This window comes from Helianthus annuus, chromosome 17 (genome assembly GCF_002127325.2).
Source record: "Helianthus annuus cultivar XRQ/B chromosome 17, HanXRQr2.0-SUNRISE, whole genome shotgun sequence".
In the NCBI taxonomy this organism is placed as follows: Eukaryota; Viridiplantae; Streptophyta; class Magnoliopsida; order Asterales; family Asteraceae; genus Helianthus; species Helianthus annuus.
Window position 1 is genome coordinate 153,239,822 of NC_035449.2, and position 15,609 is coordinate 153,255,430.

Consider the following 15,609-nt stretch of genomic DNA (forward strand, 5'->3'; position numbering starts at 1 on the left):
GGATAGAAAGACAAGTTTGATAAAGTAACTTCATTCATTCAAGCAACATTTGCTTTTACAAAAGGTTTTTGTTTTGCTACAAACCAAACTTTCTAAACATAGAATTTTCTTAAAGTTTTTCCGTTCCAGTGCCTTGGGAGCCTTTTGCCTTCTAGATCTCCCAGCTTGTAGGATCCACCCTTGTGTGCTTCGAGGATGGTGTATGGCCCCTCCCATTTTGGGCCTAATTTTCCTTGGTTTTCCTTTTTGCTGGCCTCATTGTTTCTGAGGACTAGGTCTCCTGGCTTGAATCGTTCGTTCTTGACCTTTTTGTTGTAATATGCTTCCATCTTTTGCTTGTATTTGGCCTCTTGTATTGCTGCTTGATCCCGGGCCTCTTCTAAGAGTTGTAAGTTCAACATGGTCTCTTGTGTGTTTACCTCGGGATCCATGTTGACAATTCGTTGGGTTACAACTCCTATTTCAGCGGGGATTACGGCTTCGGATCCGAATACCAAGCTATAAGGTGTTTTTCTGTGACTTGCTTTTTCTGTTGTTCTGATTGCCCATAAAACGCTAGGCAATTCTTCCAGCCAATTACTTTCATATCTCCCCAATCTTGTCTTGATGCCTTCCACTATGCTTCTGTTGGTCCTTTCAACCTGACCGTTTGATTGCGGGTAAGCCACTGAGCTGAAGATTTGGTTAATCCTGTACTCTTTGCACCAAAGGCTGAAGGGTTTCTCAGCGAATTGTTTCCCATTATCGGTCACAATTACCCCTGGCAGCCCATAGCGGCATATGATGTTCTCCCATACAAAGTCTATGATTTGCTTTCCTGTGATTTTGGCAAGGGGTTTGACCTCTGGCCATTTGCTGAAGTAATCAATTGCTACCAACAGGAATTTTACTCCCCCTTTGCTTGGAGGGAATGGTCCAACTATGTCCATTCCCCATTTATGGAATGGCCATGCTGAAGTTATGGGGACCAAGTCATGTTTTGGACTTTTTGGTATTGGGGAGTGGATTTGGCAGGCATCGCATTTCTTCAATTGCTCGACGGTATCCCGATGCATTGAAGGCCAGAAATATCCCAAGTTCATGAGTTTTGCAACCACCGACCTAGCTCCGAAATGAGCTCCACATATTCCTTCATGCACTTCTTTAACCAAATACTTGCTTTGTTCAGGGCCCACACACCTTAGCAATGGTGCAAGGTATCCTTTTTTATAGAGGATTTCTCCTTGCAACACATATTGTCTTGCTTTGATCTTTACCCTTTCAGCTTCTATTTGATCACTTGGTAGTTCGTTGTTTTGAAGGAATTTCTTTATGGGAGTCATCCAATTTGGATCTTCCTCGGTGACCACATCTTGTATTTCCAATTCGTCAATTGAACGAGCCTTCAACACTTCAACCAACACCTTTTTTGTGAGGTGGGCGAATGTGAGGGACGCTAACTTGCTTAAGGCGTCAGCCTTTTTGTTTTGGGATCTTGGAATCTGTTTGATGTTGCATGCCTGGAAGGTGTTCATTAATTCCTTTGATTTTTCTTTGCACCTTCTCATGTTGGGCTCCTTGGTGACATAGCTGTCATTGACTTGGCTTGATACTAGTAGCGAATCAGTGAACACTTCAAGCTTTTTGACTTTCATTTCTTTGGCTAGCCGGAGGCCAGCGATCAGTGCTTCGTATTCAGCCTCGTTATTAGTGGTCTGAAAGTTGAAACGAAGAGCATATGTGAATTCTAGCCCCTCAGGGTTGATTAGGATTACACCAGCTCCTGACCCTTCAACGCTTGAAGCCCCGTCGGTGAACAGTTTCCAGGCTTCAGGGTTGGAGGGTTCAGTGGTTGTGGTGTTTACTTCTTCAGTCTTTTGGCTTGGGACTTCTACTAGGAAGTCAGCCAAAACTTGAGCTTTGATTGCTTTTCGTGGGACATAGGTGATGTTATGTTCACCTAGTTCCACTGCCCATTTTGCCAATCTACCTGAGTTTTCAGGCTTTTCAAGCACGTTCTTGACAGGTTGGTCAGTGACCACTTGTATAGGATGTGCTTGAAAGTATCTTCTAAGCCTTCTGGCTGTTTGGACCAAGGCTAGGGCTAGTTTTTCAAGGGGAGGATATTTGGTTTCAGCTAGTTTTAAAGTTTTGCTGAAAAAATAGACGGGTACCTGAGCCTTGTCCCTTTCAATGGTGAGGACTGCACTGATGGCTTCGTCGGCAACTGAGAGGTACACCGATATGAGCTCCCCGGTTTCAGGTGCTGCAATATCTGGCAGTGAAGCAAGGTGCTGCTTCATTTGATTGAAAGCTTCCTCAGCCTCCTCGGTCCATCTGAAATCTTTCTTATCTGAACAATTCTTGAGCGTTTTGTAGAACGGTAGGGACCTTTCGGCCAGTTTTGAGGTAAAACGCTTCAAGGCTGCAAGCTTCCCATTCAAGCTTTCAACCTCCTTCTTGGTTCTTGGTGGTTTAGCTTCGAGAACAGCTTTTACTTTGTTGGGGTTGGCCTTGATGCTTTGTTTTCCAACAATATGACCCAGGAATTTTCCTTCATCAAATCCGAACGAACATTTTTCCGGGTTAAGCTTCATGTTGATCTTTCTAAGATTCTTGAAGGTTTCTTGAATGTCATCAAGCATCTGGTACTCCGTTTTGCTTTTGATCACCAGGTCATCGACATACGCTTCCATGTTTCTTCCAATTTGGCTTTCGAAGGCTTTATCGACGAGTCGTTGGTAAGTGGCTCCTGCGTTCTTGAGGCCAAAAGGCATTTTTTGGTAACAGAAAATGCCCTTGTCTGTGTGGAAAGCCGTTTTTTCTTCATCCTCTTCTTTCATGAGGATCTGGTGATAGCCTTTGTACGCATCAAGGAAGCATTTGAACGGGTATCCCGTGAGGGAATCAACCTTAAGGTCAATTTCTGGGAGCGGGTAGCAATCTTTAGGACAAGCTTTGTTAAGATCCTTGAAATCTATACACATTCTCCAAGAGTTGTCGGGTTTCCGGACCATGACAGGATTAGCAATCCATGATTGATACTTAACCTCTCGGAGGATGCCAGCTGATACAAGCTTTTCAACCTCTTGGCAAGCTGCCAGGCTTCTTTCAGGTGCCAAACTTCTTTTCTTTTGAACCACTGGCTTGACATTCGGTGGTATTCTTAGCTCATGTTCAGCAATGCTTCGAGGGATCCCGGTCATGTCTTCGGGAGACCAGGCGAACACATCGCTGTGATGTTTTAGCAGCTTTTCAAGGTATGAAAGAGTATCTTGAGAGAGGTTGGGATTGACCCTTATCCGCTGTTCGGGGTACTTAGGGTTGATGACTAACCCCTGCTTGTCTTTCTCGTCATTGGAACTCTCTCCTTCGATCAGGTAAGCTTCCTGAGAGGGTTGAAGGGTTGCAATCCCTCTCTCGGTTGGAAACTTGACAGTGCCATGGCCAACAGATACAGCCATGTAAAATGCACATTGTCCGGGCCTCCCTATGATTACGTCGTAGTTGGAAGGAATGTTGATAACCACGAAGGTTAGTGATCGGGTTCTTTCCTTTGATCCCTCCTTAAGACAGACATCAAGGGTTATTTGCCCCAAAGGCTTCAGGGTTATGTCAGCGATACCCTTTATGGAGGTCCCGGAGGGTTGAAGCCTTGAACGCTCCTCATTGCTTAGTTGATTGAAAAACTTCTCGAACATGATTTCAGTGGCTGCTCCCGTGTCTATGTATGCTTTGCATGTTTGTAAGGTACCCACGATGGCTTCAACCACAAGGGGACCAGGGAGCGGGTCCTTCCTTGTTGGGGGGAAGCAGACACACTGAAGCTCCCAATCCTCCAACCGTCGCTTCTTGTAGGGGACCTTTTCGTCAGAACATACCATGTTTACTTCCTTCCCTTTGTTTTCAGCCATTTTGTCTCGAACTCCCTTGACCAAATGGGCAAGTTCCCCTGACTTGACAGCTTCTTCAATTCTCTTTTTCAGCTGGAAGCAGTCGTTGGTGTGATGTCCCTTTTCTTCATGGAATTCACAGAACTGAGTGGAGTTCTCGTTTTTCCGACTTTTGGGAAGAGGTCTGGGAGGTCTGAAGTTTTGCTTAACCTCTTCCGTTGCCAGGATTTCTTGAGGGGTTTTGGTGAGAGGAGTGAAGCTCATACTCTTATCTCTGCTTGGAGGGTTTCGCCCTTCAACCCTTCGAGGGTCCGAACCCTTTGAGCGTCTGTCGTAAGAGTTGAAGTTTCCTCTCTTTCTGGCTGGGCTGCTGCTTCGCCAACCAGAACCCCTTTTTCTTTGTTCTTTGATATCAACAGCTTCCTCTCCTCAGATGTGAGCCTCGGCTCTTTCAAGGGCTTCTTCCAAGGTTCTGGGTAGAGATTTGTTGAAATCTCGTGTGAGATACTTAGAGGTTATGGCGTTCATAAAACCGGCAACCCTCATTTTCTCATCAGCCCCCACGTAGGTTAGCCCTTCTTTCTTGTACCGTTCAATGAATGCTCGTAGGCTTTCATCATCTCGTTGTTTTATTTGGAAGATCACTGTCGCGTCTTTAACGTATCTCCTTTGTTGGGAGAAGTTTGCTAGGAAGCCTCTGCTGAGATCGTCGAAGCTTCGAATGCTTTGAGCTGGTAGGTCGTTGAACCAGATTCTAGCGGACCCAACAAGGGTCTGCATGAACATTAGGCAGCATTCAGCGTTCGTCCATTTTTCTATTCGAGCAGCTCCAGTGAAGATCTGAAGATGATCTTCGGGATCTTCAGTCCCATCATATGTTCTGATGTGAGCTGGCATCTTGATTTTAGACTGAAAATCATAATCAGCTATCTGTCTAGAAAAGCATGAAAGGTTACTTGGCTTGTAAGGTTTAGCCAGATCTTCTTCATGTCTTGTACCTACGTTGTTGTTGTTGCCAGGGTTTCCCTGGGTGGCAAGCACCTGATTGATGAAGTGTTGCCAGGGGAAGTTGGCCATCATTTGAGACATCATGTTGGGTATGAAATTGAAACCTTGAGGGTTTCCCGGCCCAACTGAGCAACTTACCCCAAGGGGGGTGCTGGCCACAGCACTTCGTGCTAAAGGGAGCACGGATAGGGCTTGTTCCCATGTGGTAGTTAGAGAAGTGGGACAACTGGTTACCGGGGATTGTAGGAGTTGGTCGAGTGTTAACTCGTGTCCCAGAGGAGTACCACTAACAGTTGGTTGGGAAGAGAGAATGGGATGAACAGTGGGGTTCGTCACAGTGGACAGATAAGGGTGAAGGTTTGAAGGGTTGCTAGGACCGGCTTCACTTCTTGTAACGAAGGGTGGTAGAGGTGGTCCAGGAGATAACGTTGGCTCAGGCTCGTCGTAATCTAGACGAATCCTTACACCCTTTTCCCTTTCTCTGTTCACATGTTGGTTAAGAAGTGATCTCAGCTCAAGGAAGTTATGAGCGACCCCCTCGGGGGTAAGTTCAACGCGTGTCGGAGTGTCAGACACACCAACGTTGGGAGACGGAGCTCCAGATCTGGATGGGGTTGGTGTGTTAAAGGTGAGGAACTCGGGTGTACTCCCCGGAGTTGAAAAAGGCGTTGTTATTGTTGTGTGAGCTTGACCACTTCCCGGGGTAGAGGTGTTAGGGATCTGGTTTACCTCTCCCGGAGATCCACTTTCTGACATAGTGGTTTGGAATGGAAGGAGCTACACGTACCAGGTCTCTTTTGAGGAGAAACAGCGGCGTAGCCCCACGGTGGGCGCCAACTTGTTGATGCAACAAATACGGGACCAAGGATGGTAGCTGGACTGGTCAGGCAAAAGGGCTGAAAGGTTTGATTTTGCCTAACGCAGGTCGCGGGGTCCCTCCACGTTTGCAAAACGTGGAAGGAGGTTCACTAGTATATTTGAGTTATTTGCTTTGAAGTTCTTTCTCCAAGATTGACTCGGATCCAGAAAAGAAAGCAAATAGAATGAATGAGATGAATCTAATGAAGAGTTATTTGGAAGTGACAAGAACTCTTCAAATGACAAGAGATTAAGGAATCTCTCTGCTTTTCGGAATGTCATTGAAGTGTTATTGAGCTGTCTTCTTATAGTGGAAGACACTTCTCGAAATGGTATGGACTATACTAGTGAGACCTGTTTGCTTATGGAGGGTTTCCCCTTTTGGGGTTGAAGGCTTTGGACCCCTGGTTAATAGGGTGTGCCTGTGCAGACCTGCTCTGACTTTGTGAGTTGGTGAGCGTGAGTTGGTGGGACGAGTTGGTGGACATGACTAGTTACTGTTCCTCGATTCCCTCATTATACAGCTTTTCATCCGATGAACCTTTCAACCTTTTAAGCTCTTTGCATATTAATAGTTTTATTTGTCTTTGGGCTACCCCCGTCGTCAAGTACCGTCAAAGTTTCAACCAGTTGAACTATTGGGAGGTTGTACGCAATCATGCAAAATGATACCGAAAATTGTCAACGAAGTTCTCCCTTGACTAAGGAAACGGAAGTCCGTAGCATTTTTATTAAAGATCGCTATCGAAAAGTTTCTTGACTTTATCTTATCTCAGATGAACTTCCACCCGATATAGAGGATGTGGGTCCGTGGGATTTTATTATTGGCTCGTGCGTCAATCCATAAATGGCGCTCCGACTTGGGAATTCCAATGTACAAAAGGGTTAAGACAAGGTGACCTTTTATCACGCTTTCTTTTTGTTATAGCAATGGAGGCGGTTTCAGTTATGTTAAACAAAGCCATTTCGATGGGTTTCATTCACGATATTCAACTTCCAAATGACGGTCCTTGTCTTTACCATCTCCTATACGCTAATGACGCATTGCTAATCGGGCAATAATATAAGGTAAGCCTTGCTAACATTGTAAGGTTGTTCCATTGTTTCCACCTAGCTTCAGGTTTAAAAATCAACTTCAACAAATCAAGTTTATTTGGCACTTTTGTTAGCAGACCCGAGCTCGATGAAATGGCTTCCTATCTCGGTTGTAAAGAAGGTTCTTTTCCTTTTTTGTATCTTGGTTTATATGTGGGTGGAAATATGAACCATATGTTAAGATCACTACAAGAAAAGACCACTATTAGCGGCGACAGGCCAGCTGTCGCCGCTATTGGCCGATCCGCGTCAAACCCAAACACCAGCCGTTGATCATTATTCTGATCTAACGGTTGGTGATTAAAGAGGCAATACCGGCGACAAATTAGGGTCAATAGCGGCGACATCCTTTCTCCGCTAAAGGTAGGTGTCCCACTTTAATCCCCAGCCACACATATCTTATCCTGGTTAACCCTGGTTAACCTAATAGCGGCGACGAAGGAACCAGTAGCGGCGACAGACCGTCGCCGGTAAAAGTGTTTCCGTAAAAAGACTATACAGCGCCATTTCTTCCCTGCTCCTTCACTTTCCCCCCAAACTCTTCATCTTACCGCCGGAGAACCGAGCTTCTTCACCAAATCGGTTAGTTTAACTTACTTTGTTAAATCTCTTATATATTTTGTTATTTATATGTTATAGACTTTAATTTTTGCTCGTTTTTGTGTATATTTATGTTTATGGAAGAAAATTCGGATCACCACCATCACCTCTCCGGTCACCACCATCACTTCTCCGGTCACCACCTCGTCTCCGCGGTCTACATCTACTTGAAAGCTTGAAATTACGGTTAGTTTTATATGAGTTTTTTCAAAGTTTAGAATTTGTATAATTTTTTGTTTAGTTATGTAAATGTATATGTAAGAATATATGTTTGTATGTAAATGTTTATGAAAATGTATAATGTAGGTGTATTTGGTGAAAATGAGTATATGTAGGTGTATGTATTTGTGTATGTAGGTGTATGTAAGGATGTATATTTGTATGTAAATGTTTGAGAAAATGTATAATGTAGGTGTATTTGGTGAAAATGAGTATATGTAGGTGTATGTATTTGTGTATGTAGGTGTATGTATGTGTATGTAGGTGTATGTAAAGATGTATATTTGTATGTAAATGAAGTATTGTTTGTTTAGGTATGTAAATGTATAGTGTAGGTATATGTTAGTATGTCAAATGTATAATGTAGGTGTATTTGGGGAAAATGTGTATATGAAAATCTATGTATTTGTGTATGTAGGTGTATGTAAGCATGTATGTGGGTATGTAAGTGTATGAATGAATGTATGTATGTAGGTGTATGTTAGTATGTTGGTGAAAAATGTGTATGTTAGTATGTATGTTTGTATAAAGTATAATGTAGGTGTATTTGGGGAAAATGTGTATATGAAAATCTATGTATTTGTGTATGTAGGTGTATGTAAGCATGTATCTGGGTATGTAAGTGTATGAATGTATGTATGTATGTAGGTGTATGTTAGTATGTTGGTGAAAAATATGTATGTTAGTATGTATGTTTGTATAAAGTATGCAAATGTGTGTGTAAGGATGCAAATGTGTAGGTTTGAAAAAAATGTTAAAGTTTGATAATTTGTATATTTGTGTTTAGGTTTTAAAACATTTATATTTAAATTTGACAAATATATATTAGTTAGGAAATACCCTCTTTATATTAAAATCATTTCTATTAGTTAGGAAATATATATTTGAGTTACACTTGTTGTACTTTCCCTTAACTTCTATTAGATACACATGCTGTAACATTTGTAACTTTATAGGGATTATGTTTTCGGTATTGCTGATATTCGCTTATTTAATGGCGGATGTGACCCCTGGGGACATGGGGGTGACGGCGCTGGTGATCCACCGCTTCCTCCTGGTGGGATTCGTGGCACACACGAGACAGACGGTAAGTCTTTTACTAAATTATTTTGTAGTCCTTATATTTTATATATTATAAATGTTGTTACTAACTATTTTTGTTTTAATTGCAGCGGTTCCCCCAAAGAAGGTTAGGGGGAAAGCTAAAAACGAGAAACTACGACGTCTAGAAAAAGCGCGGGGGGGGGGGGGGGGGGGCTGTGTCGCTTACGTTTGATCGGCAGGTCACGTTTACCCCTGTTGGTAAATCAAGAGACATGTTTTCAAGGGAGGCCGGCCTGTATATGTGGCGGACTGTCACGACCCTCGGCCCTGGTTTGACCCGGTCCAGAGCCGTGAGGCAGGAAATCCCGTGGTATTTAATTTAGGCGACAACGGAAGTCTTTTTTTTTAATAAAGGATCTTTTGATACTAAAACTGCCCGTTTACATAATTTACATGATTTAGGGATAAAACCCTATAATTTACAATAATGCGATTTCCCTGGGAAATCTTTATTTTTTCAAAACATGTTTCTTTATTTATTTACATTGAGCCACTTCTCTAAGCTTGTAGTGCTCTACGACACTTTTTCTTTGCTCACAACAGATCACCTGAAACATGTTTTAAAAAGGTTTTGTCAGCGGGGAAATACTGAGTGAATCATTCAGTTTACTGAAAATAGCACATTTGTTATAATTTACAGTATTAAGAGCGATTACAATGTTTCTGATATCAAACCAACTACCCACGGTACTTTGTCACTCGACCCATTGGCCCTCTCATTGTCCAATGGTGTCTGTGATTATGGTCATATCACCCATTGGCTGCCCCAATGGTGAAGATTATCAAGTAATGTATACAAAACCCCACATACCGGCTGTAACTTGGTGATTACAAAGACTTAATCCCTGTAATTATAACTTTGAACATAATTTGGAGTTTTGTAAAACAGTTGATAAAAAGAGAATGACTCACATTGCAGATTTAACGAGCAGAGTATAAGCTTTACTGATTAGCCTTGTTTAACCTAATTTAGATAACAATGCACACACAAACGAGGTTAGTAACTAATACAGCAATTACGTCAATTCACGAGATTAAACCCTCACAACGATTAACAAAGTGCAATACTTAAACATCCAGCGGATTCACAACGAATGACAGAGTATAGTCCGAGTTCGGACAGCACTCAAACATTCAAGTCGAAATCACGATGAATAACAAAGTATAAACTCAATTTGAGCGGCACTCAAACAATCGTTGGATAGTTTCAATCGATCGGACGTTGAATCGTAATAGCGATCGAGTTATTACCCTGTTTGTTGCAGCAGCGATTCGTGAATTGTGTGTGTTGTGTACTGTTTCTGTTATAACTCAACGTAGAAATTGAGTTTGGACGTCGAACTAACAGCAAACTTCAAGTGCCAACATCCCCTATTTATATCTGAAAAGTGCCCCCCTTCGCGCCACGCGAAAGGTTTCCTTGCGCGCGTCGCGTGGCGCGACGGGTCTATTTCCTAGCCTAGGTTGGTTTCGTGTCCAGTAGCTTTGCTGAGTTAACTGTACGATCAATTTCATTTTCTACAGCAAATATTGAAGATAAATGTCTACCAGGGTTTATCCCCCCTGAGTTTTAGGGGCCCTGATCCTGATTCCGATTGTTTTGAAAATTTTAGGGTTTATGCGAAATTACTTGGGTTTCTCAATTAGAGTTTCCTTAATAGATAATTAACCTACTAAGTATTAATTTTAGTGAGAGTTGTTACATCCTCCCCACCTTAAGAAAAATCTCGTCCTCGAGATTTACTGGAATAAGTGAGGATATTTCCGCTTCATTTCTGATTCCAGTTCCTAAGTATATTTTGGTCCTCTCTTTGAATCCCATTTGATTTTGACTAGCACTAGTCGCTTGTGTTTAAGAAATTTGACTTTTCTATCTTCTATCTGTAGTGGTTTCTCTACAAATTTTAACTTTTTATCGACCTCTACATCTTGAAGAGGTACTGCCAGGGATTCGTCGGATAAACATTTCTTGAGATTGGATACATGAAACACATCATGTACTCCAGCTAGCTCTTCTGGTAGTTGTAATCGATAAGCAACTGGTCCTATTCGTTGCATTACTGGAAATGGTCCTACGTATCTTGGACTCCGTTTTCCTTTCTTACCAAATCGTACTACTCCTTTCTAAGGAGAGACTTTCAAAAGTACTTTGTCTCCGACTTGAAATTCTAATGGCTTGCGGCGATTGTCTGCATAGCTTTTCTGGCGATCTCTAGCAGTCTTCAATCTTTCTTTGATTTGAGTTATCTTGTCTGTGGTTTCTTGCACAATTTCCGGACCTGATAATTGACTTTCTTCTATTTCTGCCCAACAAACTGGGGTTCTGCACTTGCGTCCATACAGCATTCGAATGGGGCAGCTTCGATGCTTGAATGATAACTATTGTTATAGGAGAATTCAATTAAGGGTAAGTGGTTATCCCAATTACCACCAAAATCAATTACACATGCTCGGAGCATGTCTTCCAGGGTTTGTATCGTCCTTTCACTTTGTCCGTCTGTTTGAGGATGATATGCAGTACTTAAATTGAGTTGGGTTCCCATTGCTTCCTGGAAACTAGTCCAGAAATAGGAAGTGAAACGACTATCTCTATCCGATACAATGGAGAGTGGGACTCCATGTAAGGATACTACTTCATCTACGTACAATTTGGCTAGCCTTTCCATGCTAAAGGTTTCCTTCATTGGTAGAAAATGAGCTGATTTGGTTAATCGGTCCACAATTACCCAAATCGCATCATTACCTTTTCTGGTTTTGGGCAATTTGGTAACAAAATCCATAGTTATTAGTTCCCATTTCCAAACAGGCATTTCCAATTGCTGAAGTAATCCTGAAGGTTTCTGGTGTTCTGCCTTAACTTGTGAACAAGTAAGACACTTAGATACGTATTCAGCTATATCCTTTTTCATTCCTATCCACCAGAAATTGTTTCTTAAATCTTGGTACATTTTATTGTTTCCTGGGTGCATGGTATACCTAGATTAATGAGCTTCTTCTAAAATCTTATTTCTTAATTCTCCCTGCTTAGGTACCCAAATTCGTTTCTTGTGGAATTTCCAAATTCCATCATTTCCTTGCTCTAGTTCTTTTATATAACCTTTCATTCCTTCAGCATTGTCCTTGATTGCTGTTTCCTGAACTTTCTTCAATTGTTCCATTAAATCTACTTGTAGATTTAATCTAAGAGCACGGACTTGTTTTCGCTTTTCATGATATTTACGACTTAAGGCATCTGCAACTATGTTCGCCTTTCCTTCGTGATATTGGATGTCGCAGTCGTAATCGCTTAGGATTTCCATCCATCTTCTTTGCCTCATGTTTAATTCTTTTTGCCCAAATATGTGCCTTAGACTTTTATGATCTCTATAAACAGTAAATTTACTTCCATACAGATAATGTCTCCAGATCTTAAGGGCAAAAATTATGGCTCCTAATTCTAAGTCATGAGTCGTATAATTTTCTTCGTGCTTTTTCAATTGCCTGGAGGCATACGCAATTACCTTCTTGCGTTGCATTAGTACACATCCAAATCCTAATTTTGACGCATCACAGTATACTTCAAAATCTTCTGTTCCTTCGGGTAAGGCTAAAATTGGAGCATTCGTCAATCTGTGCTTTAAAATCTTAAAAGCTTCTTCTTGTTTAGGTCCCCATTCAAACTTAATTGCTTTACAGGTTAGCTTAGTCAATGGTACAACTATTTTGGAAAAATCCTTAATAAAGCGTCTATAGTATCCAGCTAAGCCTAGAAAACTTCTAATTTCCATAGCCGTTTGCGAGACCTTCCATTTGGTGATTGCTTCTATTTTAGCAGGATCTACGTGAATACCTTCGTGATTCACCATGTGTCCTAGGAATTGCACTTCTTGCAGCCAGAATTCACACTTTGAGAATTTGGCGTAAAGCTTTTCTTTTCTTAACAAAGTTAAGAGTGCATCCAGATGTTCACAATGTTCTTTCTGACTTTTGGAATAAATAAGTATATCGTCGATGAAAACGATTACAAATTTATCCGGATACGGTTTACAGATTCTATTCATCATGTCCATAAATGCTGCTGGAGCATTTGTTAGTCCAAAGGGCATGACTGTAAACTCGTAATGTCCATACCTTGTTCTGAAAGCAGTTTTAGGTATGTCTTCTTCTTGAACCTTCAATTGATGGTATCCGGATCGTAAGTCTATCTTAGAAAAATACCTAGCTCCTTGGAGTTGATCAAAAAGATCGTCAATCCTAGGTAATGGGTATCGATTCTTAATTGTAACTTTGTTTAATTCCCTATAATCGATACACATTCTCATGGATCCGTCCTTCTTCTTTACAAACAACACTGGTGCTCCCCAAGGGGATGAACTAGGTTGTATAAATCCTTTGCTTAATAATTCATCTAACTACTTTTTCAATTCTTGCATTTCCGTGGGTGCTAATCGGTAAGGTGCTTTGGCTATTGGTGTAGTTCTTGGAATTAGATGAATTCTAAACTCTACTTCCCTATCTGGTGGTAATCCAGGTAGTTCTTCTGGAAAAAACGTCTGGGTATTCTGAGACTACAGAGATGTTTTGAAGTTCCTTACTTTTAGTGTTAATGATTACGGAAATTATATACACCATTTCTTGTTTTCTTGAATAACTAGCCAACTTCATTATTGAAATGAATTTTAGTGGCTTTCGAGGTCTATCTCCTGTAATTAAAATTACCTCTCCTGTAGGGGTACAGAATTCTACTGAATTCTTATCACAAAGGATTCGAGCATGGTTGGCTACTAACCAATCCATTCCTAATACTACATCGAATCCAGCTAATTTCATAGGTAACAAATTTGCAGAAAACTTATGGCCTAAAAGTTCTATCTTTCCTTCTTGCAAAACCTTATCTATGTTAACAGAATTCCCTTCTGCCGTTTCGACTGTAAAAATTTGCCTAAGGGTAGTTAAGGGTAACTTAAGAGCTTGGCAAAATGAAGTATTGATAAAACTTTGGTTTGCACCAGAGTCAAATAATACTTTTGCATAAACGTCGTGAACTAAAAACGTACCAGCTATGACGTCAGGAATTAGTTCGGCTTCCTGAGTAGTCAATTGAAATGCTCGGGCATTCTTCTCGGTTGTTCCATCAGCTGGTTTGCCTTTATTGTCTGCGGTTTTAACCAATTTAGGACATTCTATTTTGTAATGTCCTGTTTCTCCACAGTTATAGCAGACTATGGTTTTCTTTTTGCAGTTTTCTTCGCTATGTCCCACAGATTTGCAAAAATTGCAGGTTATATTACATCTTCCAAAATGTTTTCTCTTGCAATTTCTGCAAAATGGCGGGGTTGAAGATTGCCTTGTTCCTCTTCTTTTGAAACTATTATTACCCGTGCGAAATCCTTGGGTAATATTCTGAGCCAAATCTTTCTTTCGATCTTCCTCTCTTGTGCGCACCAGTTCATCAATTAGGGTGTTAGCTAATTCCACAACGTCGGCAATAGTGCGTGGTCTCACAGCTTTAACGATGTTACGAATTTCACCAATTAATCCCCAAATATATCGAGAAATAAGTACTGATTCTGGCGAAGCCAGGGTAGGTACCACTCTCGCATATTCGAAGAATGTCGAAGTATATCCTCGACAATCTACGCCTATCATACGATGGCTTAGGAACTTATTCGCCATTTGTTCCTTTTCATATTCGGGATAGAATTTTCTTTCTACAAGTCGCTTAAATTCTTCCCAGTTCATAGCATAGGCCATCCTTCTTCCTTTTGCTTGTAATACTGTGTTCCACCATTCTAGCGCCCCTTCTTTGAACAAATTTGACACATACATGACCTGATCTTCTTCGGCACATTTACTTATTTGTAACACCTCGTAAAATCACGTCCAATGATGTATTGACACGTGTAATAAACCCTAATAAAGTCAAACAGTGAAATTTAGGGACTAAATTTTCGAAAAATCGAAAACTTTGATTTTGAAAGGACTGGAAGTGTTAGCATACCTAAAATAAGTTTCTAAATAACCTCTCACGATGGTGATGTTCACAAATGTGCCACTTGATGATAAAGTGTGGCCGTTTGCATAATTAATTGAAAGTTTGCGCAATGAAGGGTTAAAAGCGTCAACATGTTAATTCTTACCTCTGAGTGACCTTTTAACAAACCGGGAGCTTCATGATATTTAATTATACTCTCGGGAATGCCAAGTAATGGCCAACTAAGGTTTTTATGCCTATAAGTAAAGTTACGCGCAACTTTGCAAGTTAGAGGGACTAAAAGCGTCAGTATGTTTAATTATACCTCTGAATGGCCTTTTAACGAACCCGAAGCATCGTGATGTTTAATAATACTATCAAGGATGCCTAATATGGATTAGATGAGGCTTCAATGCTAATAAATGATGAAATGCGCAAGTTTGCGCAATAGAGGGGCCTAAAGCGTCAACTTTTGGATCTACGCCATTCGGTGACCATTTAAGCAAGCAGGAGCGTAGTAATATTTAAATATATGCTTGAGAATGATTATTATGGGCCATGGAAGGCTTAGATATCATTAATTGGCATTTCGCGCTACTTTGCGCAATTAAGGGACTAATTGCGTCAAACTGCAAAAGGAGGTCGAATCGTATGGTAACGGACCTTCCGGAATATGACCATAAGTTAAACATACCCTATTTATCCTTTATATAGCTTAGGTATAGGATTAGAGGTGTTTGGTGCGCAAAAATAAACTTTTATGTCATGCAGGGACTAAAAGTGTCAAAAAGTGCACAAGTTTGCACTTTTGCGCATATCTCGCATTCTGAATATCCCCGGACACCCAAAAATTTATGTAAGCACTAAAATATTTTATTTTAGTGATCGCCATGATAAAAT